This window comes from Pholcus phalangioides, unplaced genomic scaffold (genome assembly GCF_987345545.1).
Source record: "Pholcus phalangioides strain wild (caught in Gottingen) unplaced genomic scaffold, Ppha-v1.0 ptg000043l_1, whole genome shotgun sequence".
Taxonomy (NCBI): Eukaryota; Metazoa; Arthropoda; class Arachnida; order Araneae; family Pholcidae; genus Pholcus; species Pholcus phalangioides.
Window position 1 is genome coordinate 2,457,827 of NW_028301629.1, and position 15,562 is coordinate 2,473,388.

General features: G+C 37.8%; 1 protein-coding gene across 2 annotated transcripts in view; it reads left to right on the forward strand.

Annotated features, from left to right (window-relative positions):
- Window positions 1-1,763: 1,763 nt before the first annotated feature.
- Window positions 1,764-15,562, forward strand: part of LOC149063786 (uncharacterized) — a 471,413-nt gene continuing 457,614 nt past the window's right edge. For both annotated transcript variants that reach the window (XM_089255609.1, XM_089255608.1), the window contains exon 1: window positions 1,764-2,127. The gene's annotated coding sequence lies outside the window, so the exon portion shown is untranslated. The remainder of the gene's footprint in view (window positions 2,128-15,562) is intronic.

Consider the following 15,562-nt stretch of genomic DNA (forward strand, 5'->3'; position numbering starts at 1 on the left):
ATTTTGAATAATCATTATCATTTCTATAGTTGAAACATGGCTACCTTGTTCTATTTTTTTAAAAAGAAAAAAAATATATATATTTTAATATTTCCATGTATGTGCGACTCCTTCAATCGTGGGGGACCTCCGTGACCGCATCTGTCACACACCCCTGACGAGGAATTCTTGTCAACTTATTCGAATAATAAATGTGTATGTTTAATGAATTGTGTCGCGGTTGTTTGCAGTGCATTTATGATGCAAAAAATAAAACCAAAACAACTTGCTTCTACATGGGGGTGGGGGGGGGGCTTCCTAATTATAATTAATATTGAGCGTTGGGAAATTTTAAAAAGAGCGATTCTTTTCAAGTTTTCAATGTCCAAAATATCCAGATTATGACCCCTGAAATTCACTCACAAACTTAAAACTATGCTAAAATAGGCCTATGATAAGTCGCCATCTGGTGGTAGTGTCCGCAATTGCGAGATTTGGTCTGAGTTAGGTCCGCCGTCCATGCAGTTTCCCGTTCAGCTCGGGTACACTGAATGATTGAGATATTCGTTAACTTTGTAATGTATTGGCCACTCTAGGGCAGGCATCTTCAATGCGTTGCTCGCGAGCACCATGCTGCACTCCGAAGCACCCAGAGTGCTCGATAGTGACTCGTGTCCAATTTCGTGCTCGTGAGCGCTTCATCAACGTTCCAATCAAATACCCTGTACAAATTGCGTTGAAAGATGCATTCGTATGTCAAATTTGCCAGCAAGTGTGGTCTTGTTTTGGCGATGGATACAGGCTGTGCTCGCTACTAGAAAAATGCTGAAAACATTATCACTTTTACCTCTGGCACACATTTACGGTACGAAAATTTCAAAAAAAAAAAGTCATTTTTACCGGAAAAATTTGAAAATAGGCAAAAAAAGGCATTTCTGACATTTTGCCTGAACTTCCGGGCTCTAGTCATGAATGAATTTGAGGAGCGGTCAAAAAAAAAAAGGTTCAAACGACACTCATTGTTGGTCAAAACTCAACATGACCAAAATAATACAGAATTCTTTTCCTAAATTGAAAAAATTGACTCTTGAGATTCTTAATGTTTTAAGAATCTTTAGAGTCAAATCTTTAAAGATCCTTGATCAAAGTCATTGGTTTGATGAAATCTATTAATGACATATAAATTGTATTTGGTGTAAGAACTAAATGTTTCTAGCTTGGAGAAAGCGTAAGAATAGATTGTATTGGTGGTGAAGGGGGAAGACGTTGATTGTTTCTTTTAATGTGAAAGTCGGGACCTGATTGCGTTGGAATGCGTTTTCTTTCACTGGTAATGGACTAGGAAATTCGACCAACGAAGAATGAAAAGGCATTAGAGTACATACAAAATACGTGTTGTGTTACGTGTTTCAGAGTGAAATTTCCTTTTCTTCAGGTTAAAAAGGAAATAGAAAAATAATCGTTTCCAGAAATAGCGGAGGGGACATCCATCTGGTTTAAGAGCGATGCGTAGGTCATCAAAATTGAAGGGGAAGTTAATAAAAATTCATTTTTTTCTCATTTCCGTCATTTTCCCGGTCATCCCGTCTACAGCGGTAATGGTGTTCGGTTTCCTGTTCTATTTTTCCTCTCCTGTACACTTTTTTCCTGACTGTGGAAAGATCGATATCCACGTTGGATCGCTCGGAGTAGTCTCCAGGTGGCGTTACATATCACTGAAAACCCTTAACTGACACAAAGCTCTTGAGGGACCCGCTGGAAAAAGAAAAAAGTCCAGGAGTGGATCTGTGTTCCGGGAGAGTCCTCGGAATAGCTGTAGTAGTCCGTAAGCCGAGCGTCAACACCGTCAGTGGTGGATACCAGACTGGATCTTAACTTTTATGTGAAGAGACAGAAAGAACAGGAGCTGTGTGAGTAGATGTAATTGTCTGAAGAAAGTTTTTTTCGTGTGTGGACGAGTGTTGTCAGTGAAAATGTTTACAGTGTTGGTGTCGGACCAGGTGGGATTCAAAAACAGGAAAGGGAATAACCTCACCGTTTTGCCGGTCGTTGTGGAATTCGAAAACACTCAGTAAAAGTGATTAAAGGAAGTTTGTCAACAGCAACGATTGGTCCAAGCTCAGCTCCGTTGATTGGGATAACAGAGAGGTGAGAGTCATGTATTCAAAACTTCTGTCGTTTTTGTGGGGCAGTCATAGTTAGCACGTGGTCTGAGACTCGTGTGTTTATCTCATAGTTTTATAGCGAGTATGTCTCGAAACTTACGCTATATCTGGTTAATTTTTGAATTGACGACGCAATTTTGGTAAATAGAATGAATTTCCATACTGTTTTGAAAACATTATTTCCCGAGCCATTATTAGTCATTTATAGTTAGACTCTTAGTCATTGGGGCATTAATTAACTATCTGACTTTTTCATTGCTTTCGATTTGGTTGTGAGCACATTACTGTTGCTGAAGACAGAGTTTGAATAATGAGAGGTCAGTACCTTCCAAAAGTCTTAGCTGGAACCACATATTTGCCATCATTTGCAAATGTTTCATCTGATAAAAATATTGTACATGTGTTGTGGTTAATACGAATGTACAGTTGCCGTTTGAACTATGAGTGAAAATTTGCCAATACAGCGATAAGTTGCCAAAAAATTGTGACTTTATATAATTAATATCTCGATAATATGGCAATGGAAATATGATTATGAGATAAGAGTGTGATTTACATTTAATTAAGTACAATGATGTACATAAGTTGTAATACACAGGAACCCTATGAAAAGTTAATTATTATTTTGGTTTTTCTATGCGTATGTGACCCTTCAAACGAATTTTGAGATTGAAGTGTGCACGTCATTTTAAAAGTTTTTGTAATTGAAAATATGTTTTTAAAGTGAACGGGTGCAGAAATAGCTGTTCTAAAACATTGGGGCAGCCTATGTAATTACGCTTGTTTCGTCACGTTTGTGCTGTCATCTATTTTCAATATTTTGAAGTGAGGACAGCAGATGCTGCGAACTTTCGCGTTACGTGAACATCGTAGTAATAGTCTACTTACGTTGGAAAAAAATAATAATAAAAAAACTTTTTCGAATTACATAGACCGGTTTGTATTCGCACCGCACTTTGCCAGTTATATTATTTGAAAAGAAAATGCGTTCATAATCGCAATATGATGAAAATAATTGCAAGGGGCATTCAGGCTACTGATATGCTAACGCGCTGTTCAACTTTATAGATGTTGCAGTTGTTCTCCACAAATAGCGTTTAAAAGAAAACATTTTTACCGTTTCAGGATATACCTCGTATAACCTACGTATCATCGGAATTCTGTCCTAGATGACCATAGAAATAAGAACAGGTTTATGATGGACATTTTAATTAGTAAATACCAGAAAGAAAGCGTGTCATTCAGACATCAGAAATAACTAAATTGTTTCCAAACATCGCAAATTTAAATTGTTACGTTTGGAATAAAGATCGGGATCCGTTTCTAGTCAAACGATAGCAAACCGTCAGTTGTGCTTATTATACACAAATTGCAAATACAAAGTGGGCTCGCAATTCGACTGACGAAATCAATGTATTCACGTATATCGGGGCGGGGGGGGAGGGAAGGGGGGTGTCGGAGCCGGAGATGCAGAGGGTGCTCGAGCACCCTTAGTATTTTGTAGCTAGTGCCCACAGGTTTAAAAATACTTCCAGCGCCTCTGATCATTTCATGATCATTAATAGAAATAATTTTATACTCACTTTAGATATAACCTGAGATTTATTGAAATAAACAATTTTGTAATTTGTTAAAATTAATTTTTGAATATTATTGAAATAAAGTAATTGCAAAAATACTTGCAGACTCATTGAAATTTTTTTTATAATTTTTGAATTTGAAATTTTTAACTTTATTACAGTCGACGCTCGTTATAACGACCCCCTCCGTTGCAAACCGCGTGAATGTTTTACTATACGCAGCAAAATAATTAGCTGGTTTTTGCCTGTATATTCCCCTGTTGTGAAGTTGAATGAAATGGTGTATATGGCGTAATAACACATTTAGACTGAAGTAAAATGTCAGCATTTCTTTTTTGTTGAAAAATACTACGACACTGATTAGTACAGTAATAAAATCTCATTATCTCCGACAGAAATTTTTTCTGTTTCCGCGGTTTCAATTTTGTGTGTGCGTGGTACTCAAGAACTTGAATTTATCTGCTTGTCAACTGCAGAATTATATTTTTGGGTAATCGAAAGCATGATTTGCTTTTTCTACGGATGCATATGGAACAGTCTGCCATAAGAACTTGTATGAGCCATTTACCCAAAAATTTGCTTCCGCTATTGAAGATTTCGACCTGGCTCCGTATGTGATGTGATTTTCTTATTAACTATTATTATTATTATATTTTCCCATTTATTATTACTTTTCCATACTAAGTGCATTGCATTTCTTATGGGGGGTTGTTGTAAAGAAATAAAATAAATGATATGTTGTGTCACAAATGAATGGCTCCCGACATCATCCAGCAAGGCTCCTAGGCTACAGTGGGGCCCCGGCCCCCCCCCCCCCTTTATAGGGAATCTATTGTGTGAAGAAGCAAAAAATAACAACAATCTTCTCGGCCCCCGGACTGGAGACCCTGTTCATGGGTAAAGTCATTAAAAATGAAGATTCTTTTCGTCGTGCGACATTTCACCAGTAAATGCAATGCACCAAAAGCACGAAGATTCACAGAAACGCTAAATGAAGTTAATAAGGTATGACGACGAGGTTTCTCAAAAGTGCACCTATGAATGGTACAAAATGGGCACTGGAGATGTACACATGATAGAACATCTGTCCTCTCCCTCATTATTAATGTTCGCATAAGAAGACTGTCCGTTTCCGCATGCTTTCCAGTCATCTCAGCAAGAGAGCGACAACGTACCTACAACGGTACAATAATTCAATTATTGCACTTCACTCATGGTTTGAAAAATTTATGGCAGATGGCAGCACACAGCTCACATAACAAGCATTACACAATTACAAACTACACATTAGGTTCATAGCATTTACACGCACATTCCAAGTATCAATTCGTTCGAAGTTCCGCAGAGGAATTTGGATGAGGTGCATGTATGGTTTAGCAGTAGTCATATCAGTTAAATATCTCTCTACCGGCCAAAACGACCGCTACTGTCATTCTAGAAAGAACTTCATTTTACAACTAAACTAACAAACCTAGAACATTCATATTTCATGAATGGGAGAGCTTTAAGAAGATGAGAAAATTCATGAAATTTCAACAGCCTGGGGTAAACCGTTTGGGCGCACACGCATGTCAAAGTAAGCTTTGCGGTAAAAATGATCACTTTCCTTGTTCTAGTGTTGAAGGAGATACAAATAACACATTATTCATATTCGGAATCCTTTGTAATTATCCGCCTGCACGAAAGGACTCTAAAATAGTTCTGAATATTTACATACTCATGGATATTGCTCATGCATCAAATTACTCTTTGCTTCATTGAAGCCAAAAAAACAAAAAATCATGAAAAAGTAACCTGATGCATTTCTAAATGAGATTTTTTTTGTTCTCTAATGTAAAATATTAATTCAGCGAGTGTCTTGAGAAGAAAATGGAAAACAGGATTATGTTAAAAAAGGGGAAAATATAATCCTAAATTTCTAAAGGGCTGACGTGAAATTCATGATTTCCCAAAGCTTTTTTATAATAAAGATTCAGTCTCTAACATTTTTCTACTTCATTTCATAGATTAATAACTCATTTTTCCGTCTGTGTAGATAATTAACTAGGAATTATTTTGACGTTAATGAAGATACTATCTGTTACCCGTGGCTTCGCTCGCATAGATTTTTTAATCTGAAAATGATTTCAGCTCAGTGATGATTGCTCCGTGTGACTTTTTAACTCCGCCCCCCCCCCATTTGGAAGTTGTATTTTGAAAAATTCCTTCTCAGTGAGTCTACATTATCTCTACATTGCAGAAATACTGACCAAATTTCATATTTATAGCTTCAGCGGTTTCGGTTCGTCGGGATTTCTCCATTTGACACACCCCCCCATTGAACCTCCCTTATGCTAGTCTAGATCAGTGATTCCTTTTTTTCGCCATGCCCCACCTAAACATCTTGTAAAATACTTTTACCCCTCCTTAAGAGACACTCAAGCGGACTGGTGAAGAAATTAGGGAACTGAAAAACAACAACAATTTTAAATGCTGTTTTAATGAGTTTATCTGAATTTGAAATGCTTTCTTCTCAAAGGTTATAAACTCAAAATTTCTTCGGAGAGATCTATGCTCCCCCAAAACGATGAATTAGCTCGTGCGTTCCCCAACCCCGAAAGTAGATCCTGCTTACGCTCTTGTCCCGTTTCTGTGACATACACAATTGAACCTCTGGATAACGGACGCAAATGAGTTTTGTCCTAGACACCTAATTAGAATGCACCTAACGAAGTGCGTCTGTTAATGGGTGGCAAAATACAGTGTGGCCGATCGACGTAAGTAAAAAAAAAGCATCCGTTATCGGGAGGTGTCCGCTAAAGACAGTGTTTTTTGAGGGAGGTTTTATCGTAGTTCTGTTATTTGAAAATGAATCTCTTATACACGTGGGATAAGCAAAAAAATCTATCAACCTTGTCTGAAGCAGGGGGTTTTCAACATTTTAGACATTGCTGGCCAAACAGGGAGCCATATATTAATTGCATGTATCGGAGATTTTTTTCTTAATTCTAAGATCATTAAACATGAACATGATGGTACTGTTAAGACAAATATTGTAGGTTTGTTTTGTGTCCTACTTTCATCAGTAATGGGAATGGTAACGTGTTTCTCCTTTTCTCTTGTCTTCAAGGACAATTTGCTAAAAACTTTCTGCTCGAGAGCAGAAAAGAATTTGGATCCTCGTCCATCAAAAGCAAGGAAAATTATTTTTCCTGAGTATCTCGTTGCGATTTAGGGCAACGGAAGCTCTCACGGGACCGCTCAATCCAACCCAGTTGAGTGAAGTCAGACAAAGAAGAAGTAAAGAAAACTCTCCGGTGAATCAGTGACTTGGATACAAATGAAATTCGCGCAAAGGGATTACTACCGAATAAATTTAAGGTAGTTACTCAATTACACCGCACCTAATTGACGCTTCAGCAGCAGCATTGTTAGAGCAAACAAGGCTTCGTGAAAACATTGATCGATTAATATTTTCTGAGCTAACACGTCAGACAGGAATCGCCTGATCACTCTTATGGTGTTTTCTTTTCATTCATAAGATATATTACGGTATTTTTCCGAATAAATAGCGGTGGTTCTTTAGACCTCGTCTTTCTGCTGGGAATTAACGCTAATTAACAACAATGCTTATTAATCAACTAGAAATAAAATATAATTCACTGCGATAAAGTTCAGACACAATATTGTGAAAATATTGGGAAAAAATTGAGAAACAATGGAAAAAAAATCAGAAAATAATGGGAAAAAAATTTAAAAAGTAATGGGAAAAAAATTTAAAAAGTAATGGGGAAAAAATTTAAAGGTAATGGGAAAAAAATTCAAAAATAATGGGGAAAAAATTCAAAAATAATGGAGAAAAATTCAAAAAGTATGGGAAAAAATTCAAAAAGAATGGGAAAAAAATTCAAAAAGAATGGGAAAAAAATTCAAAAAAATGGAAAAAAAATTCAAAAAGAATGGGAAAAAAATTCAAAAATAATGGAAAAAAATTCAAAAATAATGCAAAAAAATGCAAAAAAATTCAAAAAGAATGGGAAAAAAATTCAAAAATAATGGAAAAATTTCAAAAATAATGCGAAAATATTCAAAAATAATAGAAAAAAATTAAAAAATAATGGAAAAATTAAAAAAAAAATTTGGATTCGAAAAAAATTCAGAATTAATGAAAGTTTTCAAATAAATTGGGGGCCCCTGTGTTAGACTCGAGGGCTTGAATCCAGAGCCCCTCGTTGCTTTAATCCGTCAAAATTGTATGGAAATCTTAATTCGTGTTCTACAAGTTTTCATAAGAAAGAGGCTGAATGAAAAAACAAAATCAAAGAACAATCACGAACGGAACAGGCAAAAAAAAAAACGTTGCACGATAATCTTATTCATACAGAGCGCAGTGGAATCTCATACAACGACTTGAAATGACGCTAAAATTGACTACTTTGCACGATTGGAAAAGCGGTAATGAGATTCCACTTGATCTTACTACAGGTAATTAGGAAATTTCGTTAACAGCTCTCAAATTTGAATAATGAGGAAATTACACCTCTCCTAATGACTTCCGCGTCGCCACAAAAGGAATAATTTCCGATTATGAACGGTGCAAACGAAGTTTTAAACTTATGAATACGTAATCAGTACGCAATTAGCGACGGTGGAGGGAAATCACAAAATAATTAATGTTCACAAAAGGAATGCAAAAAAAACTTGTTTCATTTATGTAAAAATATTTTTGTTTTGTCCATTATGCTCTTTTTTCTGTATCACAAATTTGGAAATATCAAAAAAAATGTAGCAAAAATCAAAGAGTTTTTCATCAAACACCAACTTTGGCCACATCGCTATATTGCAATTTTCTGCCATTAATGAGATGGGTTGGAAATGAAGGCGCTACCTATCAGTAGTATAGCCTCAAATTCGTTAGGGGAAATATGTTATCTACAGCCTCCTTTGGGTTTGAACCTGGAACCGTGATGGCAACCTTTACGATAGTAGACGAGTATTTTACCACCACGCCATTCGGTCTGGGTCAAAGACAATAGAACCTCTCAATGACGGACTCCCACGTGACCGACTTTTTTGTCCGCTAACGTAAAAATGTCCGTAAACATATAGCGAAATACATTGTAACCCAGTTCAACGGGCTCCAGCAGTGCCCGTCGACGAAAGGTGTCTGTGAGGAGCAGTGTCCGTTATGGAAGGGGGGGGGGGAAGAAAAATAAAGGCCACGAATTTCTTTGAAAAACAATATTCTGTGTATAACAATGCAAAAGCAATAAATCAATTGTTTTCTCATCCCAAGCTCACAGACCCTCCCCAGGAATAACCCTCCTCCCAATAATGAGGGAAGTACCTCCAGGAACCCTGATTAAGAGAGAAAAAGAACCACTGTGCTTTTCACTAAGTAAAACTGGACAGAAATGGGGGGGGGGGCGGAAAGACCCCTGGTTTTAAAATTTAAGGAAACAAAGCAAAAACTAATAGCTCTTAATTTTGAAATAAAATAAAAAAAACCCTTGAAACTATGAAGTTTCACCTGTAGGGACAGGTTGGGGGGGGGGGGGGTGTCAGTCCCTGAAAAAATTATGGGGGACATCTGGATTTCAAATATGCTTTGGTTGGAAAACACTAGTTTACAGCCTTTCAGAAAAATGGCAGCATCCCCGATTTTCATTAGAAGAAACGATTTAGCCGGTGTAACAAAATTTGTCGGTATAGCAGGCTTTTCTACGGGGGAAATCAGTGCAATGGTGTTAGATTTCCAAATGATATACAACACCTAAAAATTGTATGCGAGTTGATTTCTGTGATCGCAAATGCTGAGCAGGACCGGAGGGGGTGAAGAGGAAGGCAATTGCTCGGGCGGCAAAATTTAGGAGGTGGAAAAATCATCGAATTTTATACATTGGTCCGGTCAGCGAAATCATGTCTTGCCCCCCCACCCCCAGACAAAAATCCTAGTTATGGTGCTGAAGATTACAGATTACATAAACATTGACGACAATGTACAGACTGAACCTGACACGACAGATATTGACACTCCTCATTGAAAATTTCAGAGAAAGTCAAAACGAACGGAAATGTAGCCATTTCAGATGGAAAAACACAGTGTGGGGTGCAGTTTCATACAGATGCTGTAAAAACCCAATTATTTAGTAATTATAGCGTAAATAATGTACATTATTTTATGTACATTTAAATTAATTAGTTTATTTTCAAGTGATTTATTTTTACTATACTGTACTTCAATTACATACGAGATCGTTACATAATCTTACTCATTATGTCAATTGAACCTCTATTAAGCGGAAACCTGTGTTTAACGGAAAAGTACCTCACCCCCTTGCCATTCCGTTGAAGACAGGTTTTACTGTAATAGAGATATCTCGTAAAAAGAACTACATTCCGAGAATGTTTTTCTTCTTTATAGTGTATTGCCTGCACTTAATGATTTTAAGAGCCCAGCCGCGAGGTAGCCTGCTTATATCCCACAAGGGACAGAGCGGGGACCATGTTTGGTGTTTGCACTTTATGATTTGAGAAATCAAGGATATATCAGTTACAAGGAATATCAGTTAGGAGGAAAGCAGTGATGAAGTAAGAGGTGTAAGAAGGCGGAAAAATCAGGGTAATAGATAGTGAAAGCGACAGTGATTCCCCCACAGAAGAGACAGAAAATTCAGAATGGGTAACGTGCACAGAATCCGAAGAAATACAGCGAAGAATACCGTTTATATCCGGCGGCGAAAGAGCCGCAGGGCCGCAAGTATCTTCAGACATAAAAGAACCATTAGATTTTTAAAGTTATTATTTATTTATTTATTTGAAGTACAAAGATATATAAAATGTTAAAACATAAAAGTTTCTAACGTTAAATTGTGCGTGAAATTACGTTAAGTTAGCTGTAAAAAATTCGCCAAATATGCGGAAAATCGTCTCGAGTTGCTGGTTCGCCCGAGCGAAAGAGGCCTCGAGTGCAAAGGTTTAATAAATTGTTATATATATATTAAATATGTCTAATCTCATCATTACGAAGCAGCGGTATGAGCTTTCATCGAAATTTTCTTAAATGAAATGAATCAAAAGTATAACAACTCATAGTACACACACACACACACGGCATTCGATCTAATCCTGTTGAACAAACTCAGTCGAAGTAGAGACGCAAACTCTCGAATCTTTTACATGAAGAGCAATGGAGTTTCACGCCTGGGGATTTATTTATTCACTCGGCTGAAATACCAAGGCAGAAGGGTTCGTCTAGTAAATCGAACCCTATGAATGAGACTGTGTGATAACAAAAAAACATCACCACAGCTGCTGAATCCGAACGATCACTGCAAAGGATTTCATAATTCTTTCGTAGTCCCCGACAAGCTTCCACAAACGAATCGTAACACGGTTTTGTTCTAGGAAAGAGCTCTTCTGAAAGAATTATTTACTGGTAATTTCAGACGCGAAATCCAGTTCTGAGAAATGACGGTACATAAATATTCCATCACGGGAGTACATTAAGAAAGATTAGATACGGAAAAATTAGATACGCAACCAATATGCTCGTACCGAAACTTTATCGCGATGATATATGAATAATATAAATTTAAATAATTTACATAAAAGACATAAATAATAAACGGTACTTATATAGATAAGATTAGTTAATTTAGAGTTACAAAATTACTCTTATTAATGTGATACATCGCTGAGATTGGTTATTACTAGAGCCCGGAAGTTCAGGCAAACTGTCATATAAATGCGTTTTTTTTACATATTTTCAAGTTTTTTTTTTTGTAAAAATGCCTTTTATCAACTTTTCCTACCGCAAATGTGTCGATTTTGATATTGATTTAAGATTATTCGTGAATTTGCGAAGTCACATTATGTAAAATTTATATATTTTGAACATACTTTAAAGGAATCGCTCGTTTTCATACTCTCCAACTCTTAACACACACATTCATCATTCGATTGGGTTGAGCAGAGTCGCCCCCATATGCGTATGTCAGGTGTGGCCACACCAGGCCTTGCTCTTGAAGGTGTCCCACGGACGAAACAGCTATGAATTAAAAAAAAGAAAGAAAAATATTAATTTATTTTTTCCCCAAAAATAAAACAAGGGGTAACTGTTTAAAATTCAAGAATGTGATGATGAGCATTCTCTATATTCAGCTAATAAACGGGGATTATTCGTGATGCGAAGGAACCCCGTGATCATTTCCTCTACGGACTTCACATCTGATAACGGTGACCTTGGAATATTGGCCTAATTCTAAAAAGGACTACAAACACTTTATTCTCGGAATGAAATCGATTTATAATAACTGCATTTTATTATTATCTAAGTTCCAATATGGTTGAAACTATAGCAGGAATAAGCGAACCAATTACTCAGCCTGTTTTCGGATACATTAGCGCAGTGGTTCTCAAGCTTTTTTGACTCGCGGAGCCCTTTATAGTAAAAGAATTCTATGGCGGAGGCCTCGTAGGCCAATTTTTTAATTATTCATCAGTTATTTTGATTTATTTTTAGTGCACAAGGAGCCCCAAGGGCTCCGCGGATCACCAGTTGAGAACCACTGCATTAGGGTGATTATAATTAAAGTTCGGTTTTGAAAAGGCTGTAAAAAAAAAGCCTGATATTTCACCTGAATATACATGGGCAAATGGGATTTTCTCTGGCAAAAGAAAAAAAATAGTTAAAAACTTTTCTGATAGATGGTGCTGAATTCGTCATAATATTCAAATTAAAAGACACCACATGCGCACCACACATTGATGCGATTAAAGGAGAGGAACATATAATTAGTTATTCTCTGCGTCCGAGAAGTTAGTCATGACGTTGTCATTGTAGGATCGGCCTCTGCTTTTGAAACTTTTGTACAAGAACGGTGACTGCATGGAATCTGCATTAAAGAAATTCTGGACATTAAAGGGTATTCGGAGTGGCTGTGGTCCGATGTCTGGCAAACGGTCTAAAGGTAATTGCTAAATTCGAAGAGACGGGATCGCTTGACGTGCAATGGGGTAGAGGGAGGAAAGGAATTATTTCGACGTCAGTGGAGCAAATGTCTACAGCATTGCAGGAAGCGTCAAGCAGTGCTTTGGGAACTTGCAGTGATCAGGGAATTGGCCGAAATTTAGACATGCCTGTCAGCACGGTCAGAAAAATTTTACGAAACCTCCTGCATTGCTTGGTATCTATACAAAATTAAGGCATGTTTGCTGCGGACCTGCCAATACGAGAACATTTCGTCCTGCAATTTCTTGCTCGGATGAAAGTGGACCATTTTGTAGACAGACGAAACCCATTTCCATCTCCAAGGTTCTGTCAATACACAAAATTGCAGGATATGCGAAAGAGAGAATCCGTTCCGAATGCAACCATTGCCTCTTCATCCTCCAAAGGTCTGTGGTGCGGGTTTACGGCAGCGTTTATCGTTGGCCCTTTCTTTTTCGAGGAGATAGGTCCTTCGTTGCCTATAACCTGTACCGGCAATGAGACACAGTATGATTCTCTTCCGAGCGTCGGGGCGGGCACCCATGGTATCTTCTCCCATGGGTGCCCGTCCCTCCGTCCCTCCTCAGCAAGACAACCCAATCGAGTCTTGTCTGGTTCTTCAGTATGAATCTCTTTTGCGTAACCAGCTCATTCCAGCACTGCAACAGCGCGGATGTGTGGATAGCACAATTTTTATGCACGATGGCGCTCCTCCGCATATTGCAACACCAGTGAAGTAGCTGTTGAATCTCCATTTTGACAATGACAGTCACCTTTTTCCAACAGTTTGGCCGCCACGATCACCTGACCTGAACCAGCACCTCCTAGAGATAGAAGGCCTCTGCAGTCTGCTTGTGACGTCAGTAAGTAGTACATTTTCCCTCAGAATACTCGGGGAAAAAATTCCCTGCTCGTTCCAGTATCATCGTTGTGAGGAAAAGAAATGATCGGGCTCAGAATTGGCGATCTTAATGCCGCACATCCAATCACTATGTGGTATTTGTGAGCCAATGAGGAAGATTCTACGCCAAAATAAGAAGAAACGAAATAGGATGATGTGTTTCAAAATGTGGCAAATTTGTTAGGTAGTCTGAATGACGTTTATGGCAAACACTTCAGAGGACTTCTATCTGTAGGAGGTGCTGCCTGCCTGAACCCTTGTGACTTTGTGGGGTCATCCAAAAAATTTTGTGTACACTGGTCCGATTGCGAACTCAGTTGAAAAACCGCATTACGCAACACAGCATCACCCCTGATAACGATCTGTTGTGGAATATGTACGTTTCGAGTCAAACGGTGGACAGCATAATGAGCATTTCTTGAATAGCAGCTAATTTGCCACATCCTTTTCCTGATGGTTTCAGGACAGCTTGCTTTTCTACGATTTTTGTTACGGTTTCGTCTTTTTATTTGAATCTTATGACGAGTGCAGCGCCATCTATCGGTCAATTTTTTAACTTTTTTGCCAGACAAAATCTCATTGCTTCATGTATAATCAAGTGAAATATCACGTCATTCTGATCAATGGTTCCTTTTTTACAGCGTTTTCGAGAAACGAACTTTAATTATAATCACCCTGTGTATATAGGAAGGGCAAAAACTCCGTAAAAAATTTAAAAAACTCATAAAAACCGGAAAAATAATCGAAATAAAAAATGGTTTGCAGGGTTAGCATCACTAGGTCACGGGAACTTTTTTAAGAGAGGAAAAAAAAATCCTCACAAAACAGTCGATAGGTGGCACTGGCATGACGAGCGACTTGCAAATACGCAAATGTGACAGTTATAAGAACTTGCGGTCCTAACCCACAACCAATTCACCGCTGTAAACCGTTTGTGTGGACCTACTTCACTCTGGCGTTGCTGGATTTGTGACTCGCCTGCAACATGTTATCCCCTGCGGTAGTGGTGGGACACATACTGCTGTAATAAACGATTTGGAGGCAATCTGTTTGTTATTTGAGTATCTTTTCCTTGACTTGTGTATGTCTACGCCACCATTGTATATTCCAACAGCGCTCAAAGAATTCTTGAAATATTAATTTTTGGAAACTATAGATTTTTTCATCCGCATTCTTGTACGTGATGTAAATTCAACTTTTCCGGATTAACATTATTTAGTCGAGAACTTTTACGAATTCTTAGTGAACTGAATCTTTCTGTACTAAGAATATAACATCACCCTCTATACCAGTGATTCCCAACGTGGGCGTTAACGCCCCCTGGGGGTGGGGTGATAGAATGTTCCAAAGGGCCGGTAGAAATTACGGGTGTAACATAGGATCCTATGGGTTAGATTGCGTTAGGGGGCGAGGGGAGAAAAAAAATTTCTAAAGAAGGAAGCGGTGGACAAAAAAGGTTGGAAAAAACTGCTCTATACAATAATTTAGAAACTAGAATTTTGGCTAAATTCTAGGGAATTGTCCGAGTTTAGTTTCGTTCCAGAGATAAATGGTCAAAGTAGGTAAGTGTTATGAAAATACAAAAGTATAGTGAATACAAAGGAATTTTATGAATTTCCAAGAATATTTTAGTTGCATTTCATTCCAAACAGGTAACCTATATCCACTCACAGATCGATAACGTCTTCTTCTAATCAACATATTAAGGAGAACTCATATATGAGGATAAAACGGGTCAATGGGCCCATTGAATCAAATTTTCAATGAAGAAAAAGTTTTCATACGCGTACGTTTTAAACGGGTTACTATCTGCAGTAGGTGGACACACCGCATAGTGATTAGATGTGGGGCATAGAGATCGCCAATTCTGAGCACGATCATTTCTTTTCCTCACAACGATGATACTGGCACGAGCAGGGAAAAAAAAATTTCCGAATATTCTGAGGGAAAATGGACTACTACTTAC